We start from the raw sequence: 22863 nt of genomic DNA, 5'->3' as shown, positions 1-22863 counted from the left end.
TCGGCAGTGCATTAGAACCGGCAATATTCTCATTTTGAAAAGCAGGAAATGTGGCTTGACCTATTTGAGAAAACGGTGAGGACGCAAAACCTGAATCTACAGTAGTTGGATGATTGTGTCCTGTCATTTCGGATTCCTGGGATGAGCTGTTGCAGACCAATCGGTCGATAATGCTTCCCTGTTCACTAATTGTTTCACTGTCTACACCATTATTTGCAGCCTGCTCTATTTCCCTATGCACAATTACCAAATTACTACTTTGAACATTGCTTAATTCATTACATGGTGGCGCTAACACACTGCTTTCCTCTTCACTGTCATTTCTCAGTTTACTTTGGAACCAAGTGTTACGTTTTTTACACGCCATAATAATCACGTATTTCACACGATAACAAGAAAAGCACAATTTGAAGAGCAAAAATAGGAAAACACATTAACATAGCACAGAAAATAATATCTAGTTAATTGCAAGCGCAGCTGCGAAATACTTGGTGCAAATCTACATACATGCCACAACTGTTTTACTGTATAACAATGAAAAACTACAACTACAAAGGAAATTCTCTCTATAAAAGTGCGGTAGCAATAAACAATAGCTACACTAATTACACAAAATACAAGAAAAAATAAGAAGATTCCAGTGAGGTATCCTCGGCTAAGGGTCGCCATATGACACGTCCCCTTAAAAAAATTATAAATGACCGTGCTTAAACTGACACACAATATTATTAGCGCAACGCAATCTGACTTTCAAAAATCCCTACAAAGGAATGGCCCTGAGTAACAATAACCTATACCTTTCATGAATCACTTACATCACAAAAATCTTCGTTACGCGAACTACTGCAATACAGCGAGGGTCAATACTGCCAGCTCAATAAAAGATTCTAACTACTGAAGGCACTAACTACTGATAGGCATAGTCAGCAAATGAAAGATTTTGATAGATAACAAACAATGTATTTACCTTAATAGTGTTCAAAAGTCATTATATATATATACTGTCTCTGATTGACACACGTCCAGATCATCCGCTCTCAGAACTCCGCCATTTCTCTCCCCGCATCCACCACTGCTGACAGCTCACCTCCAACTGCACAACGCTACGCGCTGTTCACATCTAACTGCCCAACACTACAATAGCAAATTCCAACAATGCAAACCGGCCACAGACTGCACCCAGTACAGTCGGTGATTTTCATACAGAGCGCTACGTGGCGTTACCAATGTAAAAACCTAAACAACCTACTTACACCGTCTCTTGGTCAGTTGCGTACTGTCGAATTCGAGAAATTGTTTCATTTTCTGAAATATTTGTGGGGTGCAAAAGCTGATTTGTTTGTTCTGTTTCAGCGTCCTAGTAATTATGGAACCGCGAAAGTGGCATGGAATAAATTGTTGAAGAGGGAACATTTGTTGTATGAAACTTCCTGGCAGATTAAAACTGTGTGCCCGACCGAGACTCGAACTAGGGACCTTTGCCTTTCGCGGGCAAGTGCTCTACCATCTGAGCTACCGAAGCACGACTCACGCCCGGTACTCACAGCTTTACTTCTGCCAGTATCCGTCTCCTACCTTCCAAACTTTACAGAAGCTCTCCTGCGAATCTTGCAGAACTAGCACTCCTGAAAGAAAGGATATTGCGGAGACATGGCTTACCCACAGCCTGGTGGATGTTTCCAGAATGAGATTTTCACTCTGCAGCGGAGTGTGCGCTGATATGAAACTTCCTGGCAGATTAAAAGGTCCCGAGTTCGAGTCTCGGTCGGGCACACAGTTTTAACCTGCCAGGAAGTTTCATATCAGCGCACACTCCGCTGCAGAGTGAAAATCTCATTCTGGAAACATCCCCCAGGCTGTGGCTAAGCCATGTCTCCGTAATATCCTTTCTTTCAGGAGTGCTAGTTCTGCAAGGTTCGCAGGAGAGCTTCTGTAAAGTTTGGAAGGTAGGAGACCGATACTGGCAGAAGTAAAGCTGTGAGTACCGGGCGTGAGTCGTGCTTCGGTAGCTCAGATGGTAGAGCACTTGCCCGCGAAAGGCAAAGGTCCCGAGTTCGAGTCTCGGTCGGGCACACAGTTTTAATCTGCCAGGAAGTTTCATATCAGCGCACACTCCGCTGCAGAGTGAAAATCTCATTTGTTGTATGAATTGGCCATCCGCCAGCAGCCCACGGAAGGAAGTGTGTCGGAGTTGGCAGCGCGTTTACGGTCTGCACTTTCGTCTCCGGTGGTCATCACCCCGGAAGTGATTGGTGAGTGTAAGGCGGCAGCAAAATTCTTGGGTGAGGCGGTTGATCGTCTCAGAGATACTATATCCTTCTTAGAGGATGCTCAGCCTAGTGGTAGGCAATTAGAAAAAGTGCGGGCGCATTTAGCTCACCTCGGTAATCGGGTGCGTGATTTAGGGTCAGCTGAACTAAGTGGCTCAAATAAGCAGTCGTGGGTGGGGTTGCAGGAGAAAATAAGTGCATTGCAAATTGATATAGCTTGTTTGGAACTAAGAAAGCGACTCCCTGAGGGAAAAGAGAAATTTGAGTTCTGCGATGGGATGAGTTGTGAGGGTGGTTATGACTCTGTGAATGCCGGACAGGCGGCGTATTTTAAGTTACCTAATCCGATCATGTATTTGTTTAAGGATATCAGGGAGTTATGTATAGATCATCTTGAACAAGTAGAAGATTTCTTGTGGTTGTTGGTTCGTCTTGAACAGCCTGCACAGGCATTTAGAGTTTTCATCAGCTGATCTTGGGGCTCTTGTATCTGTTAGCGGGAGATGAGTTAACGCAATTTATCTCGCAAGCAATGGAAGGAGGTTTGTCTTCAACTCAGTTAAGGCAGCGGGTCATTGATAAAAAAATTACCAGAGGACTACGGCAACAGCTGGAGTGTAATTATATTTGGCGTATGCAACGTAAGGACGAGGGGTTTCGACAGTATGTTGATAAGTCAGGTTAGCGTCATCGGCGTTGTTAGTAGGGCTTCCGGAGGAAGAACTGGTTTCGATAGTTTTAAGAGGCATACGAGCGGTGGATAAATCTGATTTCGTCTTCAGGCAGCGTCCTGTCAATTGGCAGGAGTTGGATGAGGCAGTGGGTAGTATCTCAGCATTGTCTTTTGAGAACTGGCTGCCCGATGAGGGTAGGAAGCAGTTATCTCAAACTGATCTACAGGTTAAGGAGAGACGGGGAATTTCCAGCGATGTGAATAAGCAGGAGGATCGACGATGTTTCAGATGTGAAAGTATAGGGCATTTTGTTCGGGAATGTAGTGCTCCTCTAACGCCTATAGCTAACAGATGACGCCAGCTTGTTGGTAAAAGGGGAACTCGAAGTTATCGAGCCAGGTGTGCCCGAGTGATTTCTGCCCCGATCTCCTCGTTGCCATATATTTGTTGTAGTGTGGGAGGTGAACCTGTCGGTGGGATGCTAGATTCCGGAAGTTCTATTTCCTTGTTGAATTTAGATTGGTACTTGGAGTTTGCACATATTACTCGCCTTAGATCGATTCCATCCATGGTTCAAAGATGTCGTTTGGATGATGGGCAGCTGTTACCTCTGCAAGGATGTGTTCGTGGGGGTTTGTCCACGGGAGAATTTTCTTGGCCCATATGTTTTGCCTTGGTGAAAGGATTGTCGGCTAACTTGATTCTTGAGTGTGACTTTATTAATAAGTCTTTTGGTTTTGGATAGCGCGGGGCATACCTTTTTCTTTAAGTTTGAGCTTGAACTAAAGTTTGGCTTTTGTGAATGTAAGCAGCGGGTGCAATGTGTGTGTCCTAAGGCCTTGTCGGTCGGAAGAGGCAAGTTTGATCTGGGGCATCTCTCGGTGGAGCAGGCTTCTCGTCTTGGTAGGTTGTTAGCTGACTTTCCCCAGCTTCTCTGTGATCGACTAGGAGTTACCAAATTTCTTCAGTATAAGATTCGCCTTAGTGACCCGATTCCTGTTAGTCAGTCTCCTTATCGTTTGTCACCAGCTAAGGCCAAGGTTTTGAGGTCTAAAATATCTAAAATGCTCGAAGAGGGAGTCATTAGACCCTTTACTTCGTCCTACGCGCCTCCGGTGTTCCTCGTGCCCAAGGACCAAGGGCGGGACTTCAGAGTTGTTGATTGCCGTCGTCTGAATAACAAGGTGGTGGTGGAGTCAGTCTTCCCGACCTTCATAATTCGTTCACTTAGTTTGCGGGTGCAAATTGGTTCACGGTCCTTGAGCTTAATCAGGCATATTACCAAATTTCTCTAATGGAGGACTGTAAGCATGTTACCGCCTTTTGCACAGATTTGAATCTGTTTGAATTTAATAGAGATCCCTTTGGTCTCACTACCGGGGTAGCTGTATTGACGCTATTGTTGGACAATGTCTTAGGTGATTTGAAGTTGGTTTGTGTGTGTATTTATTTAGATGACTTGGTCATCTATAGTAAGTCATTTGAAAAACATCTTTAGCATATCCGGCAGGTATTCATTAGGATGCAGAGTGCCAGTTCGACAGTCAAACCCGAAAAGGTCACCTTCACTCGTCCGCAGGTCTCGTTTTTGGGACACCTGGTATCAGGCCGAAGTATACGTATTGACCAGGACCATACAAAGGCCTTAAGAACACTAACGCCCCCTAGAGATAAAGGGGAATTGCCAAATTAATTGGCATGGTTAATTATTTTAGGCGCTTTGTCCCCCGATTCGCTCAATTGGCGGCACACCTTAATGAACTTCGTTGGAAGGGAGTTAAGTTTGGATGGGGAACCGCACAGCAGGCAGCCTTCGACCAGATCAAAGAAGTGATTGCCAATCCTCCGGTATTGGGCGTTCCTGATTTTAGTAAGAGGGTTTTTTGTGCCAACTGACGCTTCTAACTCCCAAGTTTGTGCGGTTCTTCTCCAAGAAGAGGACGGGCAGAGGAAACCGATAGCATATGCGTCGCGCCGGATAGCGAATGCCGAACTCAATCATTCAGTGTATGAGTGCGAGGCGTTGGAGTATCGATTCTATTTGGAGCATGGACCCTTTGATCTTGAAACTGATAATCAGGCCCTGGGTTGGGTTCTGCCTCGACCATGTAAAACAGGGAAAATCGCGAGGTGGGCTCTGAGAATTTCCGCCTTGCAATTTACTGTTAAACAAATCAGGGGAACTGCCAATGTCGTGGCCGACGTGCTAAGTCGGATGTTTAATAGGTCACCCAGCGTTGATCACAATCGCGAGAACGGGGAAGAGGATTTTAGTTGTATGGTGTTGGGGGAGATTCCCCAGCTTTTCGTCGATCTACGTACCCAACAGGAACAAGACCCTAACCTCGGTGACATTAGGAGAAGGCTGAAAGTGGGCGAGGAGGTAGGCCCCTATGTTGTAAACAATGGGTTCTGTGTAAAAAGGGGGAGACGGTCGGAAACTTAGAATTTGTTTACCAGCAACCTTAGTACGACCAGTGTTTCAGTATTTTCGTCAGTCTGTTCTCGGGGGACACTTAGGCACCTGTAAGACATTACAGAAAGTGAAGGAAGTTCTTACTTGGCCTCGTATGGAGCGAGATATAAGACAGATGGTAGCACAGTGTCGGGAATGCTGTATTGCTAAGCCTAGTAATGCATTGGGGCAAGAGTTGCTCAGTTCGGAGCGTGAGGCTTACCCTATGGACAAATTGTTCATCAATTATGTGGGTCCGTTACCCGGGACTAAGCAGGGTAATCAATATATTATGGTAGTGATCGATGCCTTTTCTAGGTTTACTTGGCTTATACCAAGTCGAAATGTAAATGCTGTCACTACTATTGCTCATTTACTCAACATCTTCAATGTATTCGGACCGCCTAAAAAATTGGTTAACGCTAACGCTACCACTTTTCGTTCGGCTCAGTTTAGAACGTTCACCTTCAAGAACGGTATAAAGCATATTACCACAACTCCATATTATCCTCAGGGATCTTTTGAGGAAAGGGTGAACCGCAATTTGAAATCCGCTCTTGTTATTTACCATCAGGATTCTCCTGGAAAGTTTGATTCAAATCTCCGGTGGATTAGTTTCACCTTTAACACCGCGTGTCATGAATCCATCATGGCAACTCCTGCTTCTCTGATGTTTACTTTTCCTGTTAATTCTCCCTTTACTTATTTGTGGAAGATTCAAGACCTAATTCCGGCAGTTATTGCTCCCCAGCTTATTAAAGAAAACTGGGGTAGGGCCAGGAGTAATATTCTCGCTGCTGATAACAGACAAGCCGTTCGTTATAACCGGGGTCGGCGTCGGTTTCAGAGCAAGCCTGGTGATCAAGTTTATATTCGTAATTACCCGAGGAGAGACGCACGAGTCGACAGGCTGGGAAAATTGACTCCTCGGATTATTGGGCCGTGTACCATTGAGAGACGATTGGGTCCAGTAAATCTCTTAGTTTGGGACAATCAAGCGGGAAAGCAGCATTAAGTTCTTCTGAGTCAGGTTAAGTTGAGGTGAACATTTCTTTTGTGGGGTTTGGGAGGTTGAGCCGTGTATTGACTTGTGCTACACCTTGTGTTTACATTGCAAGGGTTTTCTTTTTCTTCCCCTGACATGTTTGTTTGATATGTTGTCTGTCATTAAATGGCTGCTTGGTTGTATTTTCTCTCTGCTATCGATATCTGCGTTTTTGCTTCCGGGAAACTGCTATGGAGGAAGTGAGATATTTGACCGGTTGTAACATGTGGTGGTGCGGAAGTAGGGGGTTAAGCGCAGAGAGTGTGGTGGACACGGGAGGGCAGTGTGGCTCTCCAGCGCGAAGCACGTTGTACCGAGTCACCACGTGATGTATGTCGGTTGTGTGTAACGAGCGGGTCGAGTTGACGGAAGAGCTCCCCGCGTGTTGCTTGTATACAGCGTCGCCCCACGAGTAGTTGCTGTTCATTTCGCCTTGGTGAGACGTTAACAAGCTTCTTTAAATCCTCCGTTTCAACATTGGAGTTGAAAAGTAGACACCTAACATGAAGGAGCGGTCACTACCCGTCAACGTTGCAGAGAAGACGTGAACTCTGGTGACAGAGCTTGTTGTCGCGTGACCGTGGCGTGTTGGGTACGCTGGCGACTCGTGCGCGGTCGGATGTGTGGATCCTTGCCATCGGAGGTCGTGTACTGCCTGTTCGAGCATAACTGCAAGTTAAGTTCGTGGAAGGATTAACCATTAAGTAATAAGTTTGTGTAACCATTGCCTCTTCTGCCTTGTGGCCTCCGGCGACCGGGTTTCCTGTCCCTGGCACCGGTGTAATTGAAGACAGTGATCTTTCCTCCTCCTCTCGTTACTGTCCGATGGGAGGTGTAGTTTTGGCAGCAGTTTAATTGTTTCGTTATTCTGTCGTGGGTTATAAGTAAATTCACGTTTCTTGTTGGTTGATCATGTGGTCGCTCATTCAGGACTGTGTGGTGTAATGTTTCCTTGCACGAGGTTAGCTCTAATTCTGTCAGCAAGTTAAGCCATCTTATAACAAGTTTTCGCTGTCAAAGTCGGTGCAGTGACCAGCCTGAGAGTGGCATTGTGTTTACAGGCGTGTTTAAATTGGTCAGTATGCTGTCTAACCTGAGCATCCCTGAGTGGGTAATTTGTGGCCGCCTTACACGGATCCGTCATATCTGTTATGTTCTAATGATATTCCAGGACACTTTTGTTTAAATTTTTTTTAAATTCCTCCAAGTTTGTAAATTCCTTTTGTTGCTATTAATCGTGTGTTTGATGAGCCTGTTTAATTTTTTAATGGCGGTGTTGATAGCTTCACTACCTCACTGTACTTTATTAACAAAGTAGCATTTTCACTAATGTTTTTAACTGTTGTGTTGCTATAAATTACTTGAGTGCCGTTAGTGGCGTGTTTAAAAGGCTGTTTATTGCCGTACTGCTAGTTTCTGTAAGATACGAATAAAACATTTGAAAATTTCAACTCGACATTAAACTGCTACAAATTTGGCCCCGTTTCCCAGCTTTTGGTGTGGTTTGTAGTAACCGTAACCACTGTGTGTGTCAAGTAAGTATAGTGCACACATCTGAACTTCTTTGATTTTAATTGGGTTGCAATGTGCAGGTCAAGCAAGTGTCTCAATGGAAAGGAGTAATGCAGGGGAAGCATGTTTTGTAACAAGAGTGTACCTGCACACACACGCACACACACACACACACACACACACACACACACACACACACACACACACACACACACACACTAAATATAATTCATCTTTCCTTGTTTTAAAAACAAAAGTATTTCAAGAAAAGTCTTTCATTCTACAGTTTACTTATGTGTTAAAATTGGTGATAAAAGGGGGGAAGGGAGGAATACTAGTTAATTTGTGATTGCATGCAGGGGAAATGGTCTAAGTAAAGTTGGGAACCACTACTTTAAGGCATGTCGGCTTACAACAGCGGATGGGGGCGAGCGTTTTCCTGCTGGAAAACACCTCCTGGTTTGCTGTTCATGATGGCAGCACAACAGGTTGAACCACCAGACTGACGTAAAAATCGACAGTCAGGTAGCGTGGGATAACGACGAGAGTGTTCCTGCTGTCATATGTAATTGCACCCGACACCATAGATCCAGGTGTACGTGCACTGTGTCTAGAAAGCATACAGGTTGGTCGCAAGGCACCATCTGGCCTCCTTGTAACCAAAGACGAATGGAATATTCCAGAATTTGAAACACGAACAGCTGCTAGCATGAGTTTCTTAGAAGTAGATACCTTAGGGGTTGCGAAGCAACTCAAATCGCTTGATACGGGCAAGTCTTCAGGTCCAGATTGTATACCGATTAGGTTCCTTTCAGATTACGCTGATACAATAGCTCCCTGCTTAGCAGTCATATACGACCGCTCGCTCACCTATAGATCTGTACCTACAGATTGGAAAATTGCTCACGTCGCACCAGTGTTTGAGGTTAGTAGGAGTAATGGTTCAAATGGCTCTGAGCACTATGGGACTCAACTGCTGTGGTCATCAGTCCCCTAGAACTTAGAACTACTTAAACCTAACTAACCTAAGGACATCACACACATCCATGCCCGAGGCAGGATTCGAACCTGCGACCGTAGCAGTCACACGGTTCCGGACTGCGCGCCTAGAACCGCGAGACCACCGCGGCCGGCAGTAGGAGTAATGCATCGAACTACATACCTATATGATTGACGTCGGTTTGCAGTAGGTTTTTGGACCATATACTGTATTCAAACATTATGAATCACCTCGCAGGGAACGATCTATTGATACGTAATCAGCATGGTTTCAGAAAACATCGTTCTTGTGCAACGCAGCTAGCTCTTTATTCGCACGAAGTAATGGCCGCTTTCGACAGGGGATCTCAAGTTGATTCCGTATTTCTAGATTTCCTGACAAGCGACTTCTAATCAAGCTGCGGGCCTATGGGGTATCGTCTCAGTTGTGCGACTGGTTTCGTTATTTCCTGTCAGGAAGGTCGCAGTTCGTAGTAATAGACAGCAAATCATCGAGTAAAACTGAAGTGATATCAGGTGTTCCGCAGGGAAGCGTCCTGGGGACCTGTGCTGTTCCTGAGCTATATAAATGACCTAGGTGACAATCTGAGCAGTTCTCGTAGGTTGTTAGCAGATGATGCTGTAATTTACCGTCTAGTAAGGTCATCCGAAGACCAGTATCAGTTGCAAAGCGATTTAGAAAAGATTGCTGTATGGTGTAGCAGGTGGCAGTTGACGCTAAATAACGAAAAGTGTGAGGTGATCCATATGAGTTCCAAAAGAAATCCGTTGGAATTCGATTACTCGATAAATAGTACAATTCTCAAGGCTGTCAATTCAACTAAGTACCTGGGTGTAAAAATGACGAACAACTTCATTTGGAAAGACCACATAGATAATATTGTGGGGAAGGCGAGCCAAAGGTTGCGTTTCATTGGCAGGACACTTAGAAAATGCAACAAGTCCACTAAAGAGACAGCTTACACTACACTCGTTCGACCTCTGTTAGAATATTGCTGCGCGGTGTGGGATCCTTACCGGGTGGGATTGACGGAGGACATCGAAAGGGTGCAAAAAAGGGCAGCTCGTTTTGTATTATCACGTAATAGGGGAGAGAGTGTGGCAGGTATGATACGCGAGTTGGGATGGAAGTCATTAAAGCAAAGACGTTTTTCGTCGCAGCGAGACCTATTTACGAAATTTCGTCACCAACTTTCTCTTCCGCATGCGAAAATATTTTGTTGAGCCCAACCTACATAGATAGGAATGATAATCAAAATAAAATAAGAGAAATCAGAGCTCGAAGAGAAAAGTTTAGGTGTTCGTTTTTCCCGCGCGCTGTTCGGGAGTGGAATGGTAGAGAGATAGTATGATTGTGGTCCGATGAACCCTCTGCCAAGCACTTAAATGTGAATTGCAGAGTAGTCATGTAGATGTAGGTGTAGATGTCACTGGCACCGAGCAGACCAACTTTCATCAGAACACTCAGCAGGCCTGCACCTTGTCTCCAATGGGCTCTCTCTTGACACACTGAAGTAGCAAGGCGCGGTGGTTTGGAGTCAGAATGTACGCTTCAGGCCGTGTGGCTATCTTCGAAGTAACCGATTTGTAACAGTTCTGTGTCACTGTGGTTGCAACTGGTAGTGCCATGTGGCTGTCCGGAACCTGTTCTTCTTGGAGGCGTGCATCTCCATGAGCACTGCTGCTGCGATCATCTACAGTGGCTACATTACTGTCAAGTCTTTCTGCAGAATCGTAGAAACAACATCCATCTTCTTACAAGGCCTCGTACAAACTATGAGAAGAGTTCCCAGAATGAGATTTTCACTCTGCAGCGGAGTGTGCGCTGATATGAAACTTCCTGGCAGATTAAAACTGTGTGCCCGACCGAGACTCGAACTCGAGTACCGGGCGTGAGTCGTGCTTCGGTAGCTCAGTTGGTAGAGCACTTGCCCGCGAAAGGCAAAGGTCCCGAGTTCGAGTCTCGGTCGGGCACACAGTTTTAATCTGCCAGGAAGTTTCATATCAGCGCACACTCCGCTGCAGAGTGAATATCTCATTCTGGAAACATCCCCCAGGCTGTGACTAAGGCATGTCTCCGCTATATCCTTTCTTTCAGGAGTGCTAGTTCTGCAAGGTTCGCAGAAGAGCTTCTGTAAAGTTTGGAAGGTAGGAGACGAGATACTGGCAGAAGTAAAGCTGTGAGTACCAGGCGTGAGTCGTGCTTCGGTAGCTCACTTGCCCGCGAAAGGCAAAGGTCCCGAGTTCGAGTCTCGGTCGGGCACACAGTTTTAATCTGCCAGGAAGTTTTATGAGAAAAGTTAATAATGGCGTCTTTGTCGCCTTACAGGCATTCTTGACTAACGTCCTCGAACCACGTCCAAAGTTAACTGAAGTTCATGAATGTTGTGAGGTAACGGGCGAGTTGTGGCGCCCTGGAAATATTCTGTGTTCGAAATTGGGGTGGCCGCACAGGCTGGTCGGCAAACCGGGGCCTAGCAGCAAAAACGTGGTGCCAAACGTTAACCGTACGAGTGGGGTAGCCCCAGCGCTTGGTCCAGCTGTGTGGCTGGGAATTCCATTGTGACGCTGTGTCGATCAAGGAGACACACTGGGAGTGACAAAGATGGCGGGATTGTGAAACCATAATGGCAGACACTTCACAGTTCGTATAGAAAGTAATAGTAGCCAGACGAGTCATGATACCTCAAAAAGAAACATGTGCATTACCATTATTTGCACCACGATCCTGATGGTGTAATCAGATTTTCAATATATTTATTAGTTTAAAGTTTAGTATCCGATGATAAATTATACAAGTAACACCCAGCAACGAAGTTCCAAAATCTACACGGTTCAACCGATTTCGTCGATCTACATGTCTTTAGAAAGCTATTAGTGTAAACCTAAATTGGTATAAATTACAGGCATGTAACTTGAATAGTACTTGAGTTATTGGAGCTCAAAGTGGCCCATTACTATCGACAGCGTCAGGCCTTAAGTACCACACAGTTACACGAGAAAACGGTAGCAGCATGCTTATAAATATATCTATTCATTTATGTCTTTGTTCATATCCGATATATACTATTCATGAAGAAATTGATTAAATATTTACTGCGTTTTAGAAAGCACAGAGACATTGGACTACTGGCCTACATTTTGTTCTATTCCTTTGATACATGTTTATTTAATTTGTTTATGTATTTAATAACGTGTGTTAGAGCGTGTTTATGGTCCAGCCACAGGAATATTTAGTTAATTTCAAGTTATTTAAATCCAGTATTTCGAATGTGTTTCATTATGTTTGTGTGGGCGCTCTAGCCAATCACAGCGCTCGTAAATGGGGAGACTGGATGGAAGCGAGTTCGGCTGGAGAGTTCTGGAGAGTACGGGACAGGGCACGGAAGTGCTGGGCGTGACGGCGCGACGGACGCTCAGTTGCGGCAGAGACCTGGAGAGAGTGGAGCGGCTTGCGCGTGCCGCGGCAGATAGAAATACTTTGGAGTGCCGATTTGTGCAGTCCTGATATTTCCATGGATTCGTCAGTGAAGGCGCAGTGTGCGTTATGAAGTGAATGTCTCGTGAGCTGTATTGTTGTTTATAACTAATTACGTGCAGTAGGAATCTATTGTTATTCAACTTATAATTTAATTAATTCCTGGACCATCGACACCAATAAGTGTTTCGCAGAGAAATAATGCATTCTCAAAAGTACTTCTACTATCGCACTCATCATTTAAAGTCTTTAAGATAGTACCTGCAGATTTTATTTAATTGTAGTCTTTAATTTATAAATTTATTTGTTACATTCATAATTCGGAATTGCCGAGTGATAGAAACCTTCGGCCCTTCGATTCATTTGTGTATTCTTATCGTATACTGTAGACTCAGCAGCATTTGGCTTGTAATGCGGCAACTACGTATCCCAGCCCCTAGACAACGAAACCAGCCAAAACATAATATTTCAACATTGAGGCCGTGGGTACGTAGTTAAGGGCCACATCATATCACGATCATGCCATCATTTCATCAATATTTCTTAAGCCTGCAACGTTAAGAATCTTTTTAAAGCGAATCTGATTTCCATCCTCATAGTGATGTTACTAGCGCCACTCTTACGCGAATGTAGCGAAAGTTCAATAGATATCATGTTCCAGAAGTAGAAACACGGCTACCAACTTTGTCGCTCAACTGCTTCTTAATGTTACGATTTTTTCCGTTAGTGTATACGGGAAGAATGGGGGCGAACGGAATGGAAAGGAAACGGGGTGAGGAAGAGATAGGAATGAAATAATGTCATCCAGCTGCCCAAAGCATTGCAGCCATGCAACGGCAAGTGCTCAAAATTCGTTCAGTATCGGGACTCGAACCCGGATGTACCGCTTCTCTACAACGGTTGCCGTAAACGCCTCGGCCATCTTTGTTTTTTAATCCAGTCGAGATTTGATCCTGCAGTCTTTCGCTTCCTTGCTAAAGGATCTACCACTTTTTTTTAGGCAAAACCAGTGGTGTACATAAGGAAGGGATTATTTTAATACTGCACGTTGGCAGACTCCCTCCATCTCGAAAAGTTTGCGTGGAAATGAAAAATTAAGCCCCCAGATAACTTTAACTTTTCTCCTTTTCTCCTTAGGCAAAATTGGAATCTCTTCTTGCAATGAGCTAAGACTCTAGTGTTACAGAAAGGAGAACTTCTCTGTGTTTCTTATAATTTTTTGTGAAATATGATTGACATATGAAGCAAAATCTTCACAACAGTGATCCGAAACAAATATTATTACGTAAACCAGGACTGATGGAGGGGCCCGGAGGGTTCTCGAAACATAACAGTGCCGTACCTAAATCTGAGTTATCCAATCCCTTGGCGATTTAAAATAAGAAACAGCGTGTTAGCAAATAAAGCGCGATAACGTGGCATCAGCTACCATTTCCAGTGAGCGGTAAGCACATATTGCTGAAAGATACGATAGTCTGGGTGGTTCTCACCTCCCACTGTATAGTCAACGTAATGCCCTATGAGCCATATAAACGTATTCGTTTTCGCCCGCGGGTAAGAGTCTGGACGTCGAAGTAAGGCAGCGAAAAAGGTTGTTTCGGTCGATCGGGTGAGAAAAGCCAGTTTCCGCCCATTACTCTCGACCGCAAGGAACAAATCTATATCTTAAAATTTTATAGTATCAGTTTGGAGCTAATTTCTGCACTGGTCCTTCGCACTTTGAGCAGTTGCGAAAGAGAGGTTCATTGGTTGCTACAAGACTGCGAACGCCCTAATACTACGACGGTGACCCGTCCCTTGTTAGAATAGGAAGGCTAATGTGGAACCAAACCATCATGCAAGACGTCGTTGGTGACGCACGCTCAGAAAGGGAGAGGCAAGCGAGACCTTCTCACCGACGGAACCAGAATCTGGTAGTGGGGTGTGTCTTTGTGAGGATCTCAGCCCTCTAACAACTTACAGAGATGTAAAACTTTCTTACACGCTTCGATTTTGAACTAGTCTGGCCAACATCTGGGGTAGTTAAACTAGCAGGCTGGAGACAGGTAAACAGTCGAAACGTAACTGAAAAATTGAGACCTGGAACTTAGGGAAAGGTAGGATTCGGTGTGGATGGGGTAGTACTCAGTTACCGTTGGTTGCTCAGATTCTTTTTTTTTTTTTTAATCGCGCACACATTATTTGGAAACAATTGCAAATAAGGTCGGCAATAAGGAACAATTATCAAATCTGACTGTTAAGACACAATGTCTAATAAAAATTTCTTAAGCAAGTTGCACTCATGGCTGAAGGCCTTATTGGCCAGAAATTCATATTATTTGTCGGCTGAAGGGCCCAATAGTAATAATCAAAAAACAATTTGACGGCTGAAGGCCTGGATAGCAAATTTTGAGAAGGAATTAAACTTTTTCGAGAGATATTTAAAAAACAATCGTCAACAATTCAGTGTTAAGATATATTGTCTAATTAAAATTTCTTAAGACAAGTTACACTCACGGCTGAGGGCCTTATTAACAAGAAATTCAAACTCTTTGTTGGCTGAAGGCCCAAGCAGTAATACTTGAAAATTAAAATGAAAAAAAAATCACATTCTGACCAAATCAAGAGAGAAGTGGACCTCAGACAGTGCTCCAAGGATCAACCTGGGAAAGTCTCTCAACTTCGTAAACGATGAGACAGACAGACAAAAGCTGTGTTCATTTAACCGGATGGCAACTGAAACTAGCGACAGTTTAAACGCAGACCAACACTCTTGCAAAATCTACCTAGCGTCTGATAACCAATACAACTATGGAATAAGCCAGGCAAGGCGGAACCAGCCGACAGCACTGCGTCTTCAGAATCCAGTGTTTAGAACATCCATAAGCAGAAGAAACCACTACGATCAAAGTAATCCAAAAGAAACCAAATATCTAAACCACAATCAAGGAGGCTATCGAACTACACGCCTCACCGGACAGCAGCGGCAGTGTGAGGAAAGGTACACTACCGTGAAAATACGCTAACCTCCAGGGCAGGTAACAGAGGCGTTAGCGGCTACTAGTCATAAAAATACCGCTGATTCAGCTATACCAATAAACACAAGAAATTCAGTGATTAATAAGAAGTGGAGGATGGCTAATTAATTTCGCCAACTCCAAGCACTCCACTCGTTGTTCGTCATCTCAGCGACCCTGAGAGCAGCAACGGACGAACAAACGGCGTGATCTCAAAGTAGTGGAGGTTTCACTACTGGGTTAATGTTCACCCAACTCAAACGTCCTGGGCCCGGTGGACAATGAGGTTGTGGCCCTAGCAACTACAGCCCCTCGATCTGGCAGGGCCTGCGTGCCGCCACTGGTCCGGGCATGGTACTAGATATCGATAACCACTGCTGCTGCCACTCACAGGCAGACAATGCTAGCAAACATAATGGCGCCAGTAAACACCAGAAGAAAACGAGACGCCACTATTCCTATTGCATGATGCCAACCTACCAACGGCACCACGTGAGCTGCAACACTACTCAAACATCTTAAGATAGTGTGCTAGATAAATAATATCGAAGACTTTATCTGTTTATCAGGAAGCCCCAACCCTCCAGGGCAACGGAGCCTCGCCATCACTTCACATTGTACTCGAAAACTGCAATGTTTCGATAGGAGACGCCCAGATAATCGCATTAGTTTGGGGGCTATCGTTGCGGGAAGTGGAAAACTTTGTGCGACATAATACGCTTTCCACAAAACGTATATATCTTAGATCGGAACTTCGTGAAATAATATAAGGGAGTGGCCCTCATCCTCGAGAACTGCCCCTTGTATTTTACCCGTAACCGATCTCCAATTGAGTGCAGTCATTTTCGTGGAGCAACGATCAATGACGACACCTACGGATATATAGCGATCAACCACCATGGCTCATGGGATCACAGCTTCGGTAAAGCCCCATAAACTCGACAAATTGTATTTCCGTTCATTAATGTGGGCTCCAGTGATATGACAAAAGGCATCCAAGGTTTCCTTCAGCAAAAGAATTTCATTTGAATTACGTATTAGGACCATGACATCTTGCACATATGGTCGCACCAGGAATTGCTCTCCTAATACAGCCAGCCACGTTCATCAGCAGCGGTACAGCGCTCCAGAGATAATACAAATAGTGACTTGGAGAGGTGGTCCCTTGTGGGGCTCCCCAACAGATTGTGATTTATGGTGCTGAGTTGGCTTGTCACGGCCACAGACGCTTGGATGCGAGCGAAAGGACTGAGCAATACTTGACACGGTTCATAATTAAATCCGACAGCTTCCAATACCCCCAACAATAAGCTGGGACAAATAGCTTTCCGTTGAAGGCAACCGCAGCTACAGTAATCCATGTTTATGAATTAAACCGCTTTCAGCTAATGTGGGCTTGTTGTTATGTGCTCTGTTGTCTGGTGTATTTAGTTTTAACTATTTTTAAGATGAAGTATTTTATGGATTATATGATTCTGGGGTGTGACGGAGGCCTTAGTAATTTCTATGATACTCGGATATGCTCGAAAGTGTTTGTAACTTTCACCGCTACGTGCATGACGGCGCTAGTGGCCTCCTTGCTACACTTGAGCACATTGACCAGCGGTGAGGCTCTGCACGAGGTGGCGGGTGGATGGCTGCTGTAAGCCGCTTTCTGATATGAAGCGCTTTTAACATGATAGTTTTTCAACTGGTCAAACAGAATTATAACGCTCTGCTTGTTGTGGATTACAGTATTTTATTTTCATAGAGCATACCTTAATAGGATAGAACGCTTTTTTTTGTCATCTCGATCATACGTTTCCTATCTTGTAGGTAGAAGATCTGAGATCACCAAATCGGTCGTGTTCCTGTCAAATTACATATTCATCTCAAAGCGGTTTGCTTCAGAAACATGAAATAAACTGTGACTTAGACAAACGCCTTATTAAAATCAATAAGAAGTAAGACAGAAAGAACAAAAGTGATGGCAGCCACCGTTACGACACCTCCGCGACAGGGGTCATGACTTTGCGACCGAGATCACAACTTTGCTGAACTGCAACAATCTGCGTAAGGAAGACCGACAAGCGGCTATTTATTCTCCTTGCAACAATTTTGCAATCAAAATTAAGGAACGCTATCGTGCGGCATTTGTCAATTTCTGAAAATCAAAATGCTTTTGGGAATAAGACGGTCCTTCCAATCTTGAAATGGACAGGAACCAATTCCCCTCTTCCTGCAAAATCATTGGAAGTCATCGCCTTAATTATACGTATGTGGTGTCTGTTCCTTCGGATATGTCCGAAAGAACGGACACCACATACGGGATGTTCAGAAATTCCCATTAAAAACTTGTATGACTTGTAGAGCGGAGTGAGTACATAATATTTTGAACAGGACATGTCTGGAAACGTATAATTTCATTTCAGATTTGTAACGCGTCCACGTCTGCTGAGGGGAAAAAGAAAAGTCAAAGTTGTCTGGTATGGAAAGGAATGATGTGTACTACGCCAGACGGTCATCTGATGTCACTTAACGTCTGATTTTCATAGTTTAATTTACGAGACTGCTGTAGGAACTGAGGAAGACCTGCTGGTACGAGCTCTGGCCGCTGCAATAGAAACTTAAAAAACGCCAGGTGTGATGAAGAGTGTGCACCAGAACATGCTTCGTAGGAGCAATGTCCGTAACAACGTTGGTGGTCGCCACAGCGAGCCGCTGTTTTAGTCTTCAGTAGTATTCTGTACATACAGTATGCTGGGTCCTTTCTTGTTCTGGAATAATGTAAACTCGTAACGCTTATGAGTTAATACAAACCAATGTGCTCAAGTGACAAACAGATGTTTCTCCTCCACAAGGGCAATGATCCCTTCAGTGCAGATGCACAACAAGCTCGAATTATTATGGAAATCGGCGAGATATCGCGCGTAATGAGGCTAACGAGCAGGGACGCGTGCTAGGGTAGTCCATCCGGTTGTGGCGAGCAGCGTGTCCCGATGACCGATGACATAGTGGTCAGCTCATCTGCCTAGTAAGTAGGGGACCTGGGTTCGAATCCCAGTTCAGCACAAATTTTCAACTTGACCCTTTGATATAAATGAATGACCACTAGCAGCTAATGTCTCTAAATCTCTAGTGCCTAGATTTACAGTGGCTGCAGGACAAAAAAGGCCTTCAGACATATACGAAATAAGAGACTCCATATATACATAATTAAGGTGATCCCTTCAGTGCAGATGCACATTGAGCTGGAAAAATGAGGCTAATGTGCAGAGGCACATCATTAGTGGGTCTGACGGCAGTACTGCCTAGTAAGCAGGTTCGAATGCAGCTTCAGCAAAAATGTTCAACTTGTCCTATTGATATAAATCAGTGCCCATCGGCAGCTAGTGACTTTAGTTCCTTTGTGCCCTGAAATGCGACTAACATCCTACATTTTTATTTTTCGCATCTATATATTTATTTCTCAAATTGATCACCCTTACGAGGAACACATTCCCCCCTAAGAGAGACTAGTTTGTTGATACGGTCACTGTAGAATTCTTGACTTTGTTGACGGAGCCACAACCTCATCTCTGCTTGCAGCGCTTCATCACTATCAAAGTGGTTCTTCAAAATGGTTCAAATAGCTCTCAGTACTATGGGACTTACCTTCTGAGGTCATCAGTCCCATAGAACTACTTAAACCTAACTAACCTAAGGACATCACACACATCCATGCCCGAGGCAGGATTCGAACCTGCGACCATAGCTGTCACGCGGTTCCAGACTGAAGCGCCTAGAACCGCTCGGACTTGGTTAAAGCACGTTGTGTCTCACGCAATAACATAGTTACGTTACACACGACAATATTACATGCTACAGTTCGGAACCCTCTAGTGATAGAGGGCTTCAAATACACTTGTCAGCCAAATCATTGACCACCGACCTACTATCGCTATAAACTCGTCCAGCCGACAGCAGCGTCACCTGGCGAGGAATGACTGCTAGTCAGACACACGCACGGTGCTTATAGCACCAGTGAGCGGGCTGTCCGTGTGTAGAATGGAGAAGGAGCACGATCTATCTGAGTCTGACCGAGAACGGATTATGATGGTCCAGAGGCTCAGCACGATCATTTCCGAATCTGCATGACTAGTCGGGTGATCGAGGAGTGCTGTGGTGAGTGTATTCAAGACGTGGCGAATCTAAGGTGAAACCACGTCCATACGTTGTGGGGTTGGGCGACCACCCCTCTTACAGACGTCGTGGGGTTTGGCCACCACTCCTGTTACGGATGTAAGATGTCGTAGACTGGACAGACTGGCGAAACGGAATGGGCAGGCGACCTGAGGTGGAACTAAAGCCAGACTTTAATTCTGGGCAGAGTACAAGTGTGTCTGAAAACAAAGTGCACCGAACACTCCCAACAATAGGCCTCTGCAGTCAAAGACCCATGCATGTGTCAACACTGAAATGTCAACATTGACACCACGACATCGGAAATTACGACTGAAATGGGCACGTGATCATCATCACTGGACGTTGGCGCACTGTCAGAGCGTTACTTTATCTGATTAATCCCAATACATGCTTCATCATGCCAATGGAGGTCGCGAAACCTGTACTGCGGGACGAAGACAAGCTGGCGGTGGCTCCGCTATGCTCTGGTGAACATTCACGTGGGCACCCATGGGTCTAGTGGAGCTCATGCAAGGCACCATGATATCCAAGGAGACTGGTTGCAGACCACGTACATTCCTTCATGACTATCACGTTTCCAGACGGCAGTGGCATTTTTCAACAAGACAACGCCCAATGTTAGAAGGTCAGCTGTATGATGGAGAGGTTGGAGCAACACAGTGGTGAGTTCCAGTCGACGTGCTGTCCCCCAACTCTCCAGATGTGAATCCGATCGTACACACTTGGGATGTGATGGAAAATAGCACCAGATCTCATAGCCATCCCTCCCCGTAATTTAATGGAATTAGGTGACTTGTTTGTGCATATACGGTACTATCTCTCTCCAGCCATCTACTGAGGTCTCATTGCTACCATTCCACGACGCGTCGCCGCTGTTATCCATTCCAAAGGTGGACATACCGATTATTAGGTAGGTAGTCATAATGTACTGGCTGATCAGTGTCTGTAGGTATGAAGAATAAAGATGGAGAATGTTAATAACTTCTGTTTTATTTAAATAGCCTTAACAGATTTTAGATAAGAAATTTGGAGCATTAGTCTTCAGCACGCACTCACATATCAATAATTACATTTGAACGAAACCCTGTCGGTGCGGGAGCTCTACTCACAATCGTCTATTTTTTTTAAATTTTTAAATGAATAATGTACCGAGACATCGAGGTTTGTCGAATATATTGTCCCATTATAAAGTATGCAGACAAATCTTCGAAAGGTGGTTTTGTGTGGGGGAGGGGTTGAGGAGGACAGCTTTGGCAGTTCTGCCAGGATCACAGGAGCCCCTCAATATGGCTCCGATCTCATGACAGCGTACAGCCTTCCGTGACATTCTACACTACAGGCCATTAAAATTGCCACACCACGAAGATGACGTGCTACAGACGCGAAATTTAACCGACAGGAAGAAGATGTTGTGATATGCAAATAACTAGCTTTTCAGAGCATTCACACAAGGTTGGCGCCGGTGGCGACATCTACAACGTGCTGACATGAGGAAAGTTTCGAACCGATTTCTCATACACAAACAGCAATTGACGGGCGTTGCCTGGTGAAACGTTGTTGTGATTGCTCCTGTAAGGAGGAGAAATGCGTACCATCACGTTTCCGACATTGATAATGGTCGGATTGTAGCCTACCGCGATTGCGGTTTATCGTATCGTGACATTGTTGCTCGCGTTGGTCGAGGTCCAATGACTGTTAGCAGAATATGGAATCTGTGGGTTCAGGAGGGTAATACGGAACGCCGTGTGGGATCCCAACGGCCTCGTGTCACTAGCAGTCCAGATGACCGCATCTTATCCACGTGGCTTTTACGGATCGTGCAGCCACGCCTCGATCCCCGAGTCAACAGACGGGGACATTTGAAAGACCACAACCATCTGCACGAACAGTTCGACGATGTTTGCAGTAGCATGGACTATCAGCTCGGAGACCGTAGCTGCCGTTACCCTCGACGCTGCACCACAGACAGGAGCGCCTGCAATGGTATACTCAACGACGAACCTGGGTGCACGAATTTTTCGGATGAATCCATTTTCTGTTCACAGCATCATGAAGATCGCATCCGTGATTGGCGACACCGCGGTGAACGCACATTGGAAGCGTATATTCGTCATCGCCATAGTGGCGTATCACCCGGCGTGATTGTATGGGTTGACATTGGTTACATGTCTCGGTCACCTCTTGTTCGCATTGACGGCAGTTTGAGCAGTGGACGTTTCAGATCTGTTACGACCCGTGGCTCTACCCTTCATTCGATCCCTGCGAAACCCTACATTTCAGCAGGATAATGCACGAGCGCATGCTGCAGGTCCTGTATGGGCCTTTCTGCATACAGAAAATGTTCGACTGCTGCCCTGGCCAGCACATTCTCCAGATCTCTGACGAACTGAAAACGTCTGGTCAATGGTGGCCGAGCAACTGACTCGTCACAATACGCCAGTCACTATTCTTGATGAACTGTGGTATCGTGTTGAAGCTGCATGGGCAGCTGTACCTGTACACGCCATTCAAGCTCTGTGTGACCCAATGCACAGGCGTATCAAGGCTATTATTACGGCCAGAGGTGGTTGTTCTGGGTACTGATTTCTCAGGATGTATACACCCAGATTGCGTGAAAATGTAATCACATGTCAGTTCTAGTATAATATATTTGTCCGATGAATACCTGTTTATCATCTGCATTTCATCTTGGTGTAGCAATTTGAATGGCCAGTAGTGTACATTCCGTAGTGTACATTCCGTACAGATAAAAAACATGGCATCTGTGGTCGGAAGCCAACGAAGGAGATGGACTGCTAAAACTGTTTATCTTATTAGTACTATTCGGAAATGTGGAATCTGTGACGGTACAGTGAATCGTGGAATCGATTATCACAGTATAAAATCTGCAGAGGGGGCTATGCGGCGTCCACGGAATCAAGCAGAGGACTGTTGTGACCCTGGTAGTTTAAGGACAGGTGTAATACTTAATTTCAGGCTTCTATGTTCCACAAGGAAATGCAACAGATGAGAGAAGTATAACGACGATAGACTTAGAAGCAGTGGTGCAAACAGTTGGGCCAGTATTTGTGTAATACGACGTGCATCCAAGTTCTAAGGCCTCAGATTATTTTCTCCGGACTGGAAAGAGATAGAAACATGCGCATTGTTTTAAAATGAGGCCGCATTCATTGTCAATACGTCCCAGAGATGGCAGCACCGTACGGCAGATGGGATAGATGGAATTTTACCGCCAGCGGCGAGAATGAGAACTGTTTTAAATACTTAAAA

General features: G+C 45.0%; 1 non-coding gene across 1 annotated transcript; it reads left to right on the top strand.

Moving 5' to 3' along the window:
* The first annotated feature begins 10855 nt into the window (after positions 1-10855).
* Trnas-cga (transfer RNA serine (anticodon CGA)) lies at positions 10856-10930 on the top strand. Its single transcript has one exon. It is a non-coding gene; the product is annotated as a tRNA-Ser (tRNA).
* The last annotated feature ends 11933 nt before the right edge of the window (positions 10931-22863 follow it).

This window comes from Schistocerca gregaria, chromosome 4 (assembly GCF_023897955.1).
Source record: "Schistocerca gregaria isolate iqSchGreg1 chromosome 4, iqSchGreg1.2, whole genome shotgun sequence".
Taxonomy (NCBI): domain Eukaryota; kingdom Metazoa; phylum Arthropoda; class Insecta; order Orthoptera; family Acrididae; genus Schistocerca; species Schistocerca gregaria.
The sequence above is the reverse complement of the archived record's forward strand: the minus strand, read 5'-3'. Positions and strand labels throughout refer to the sequence as shown.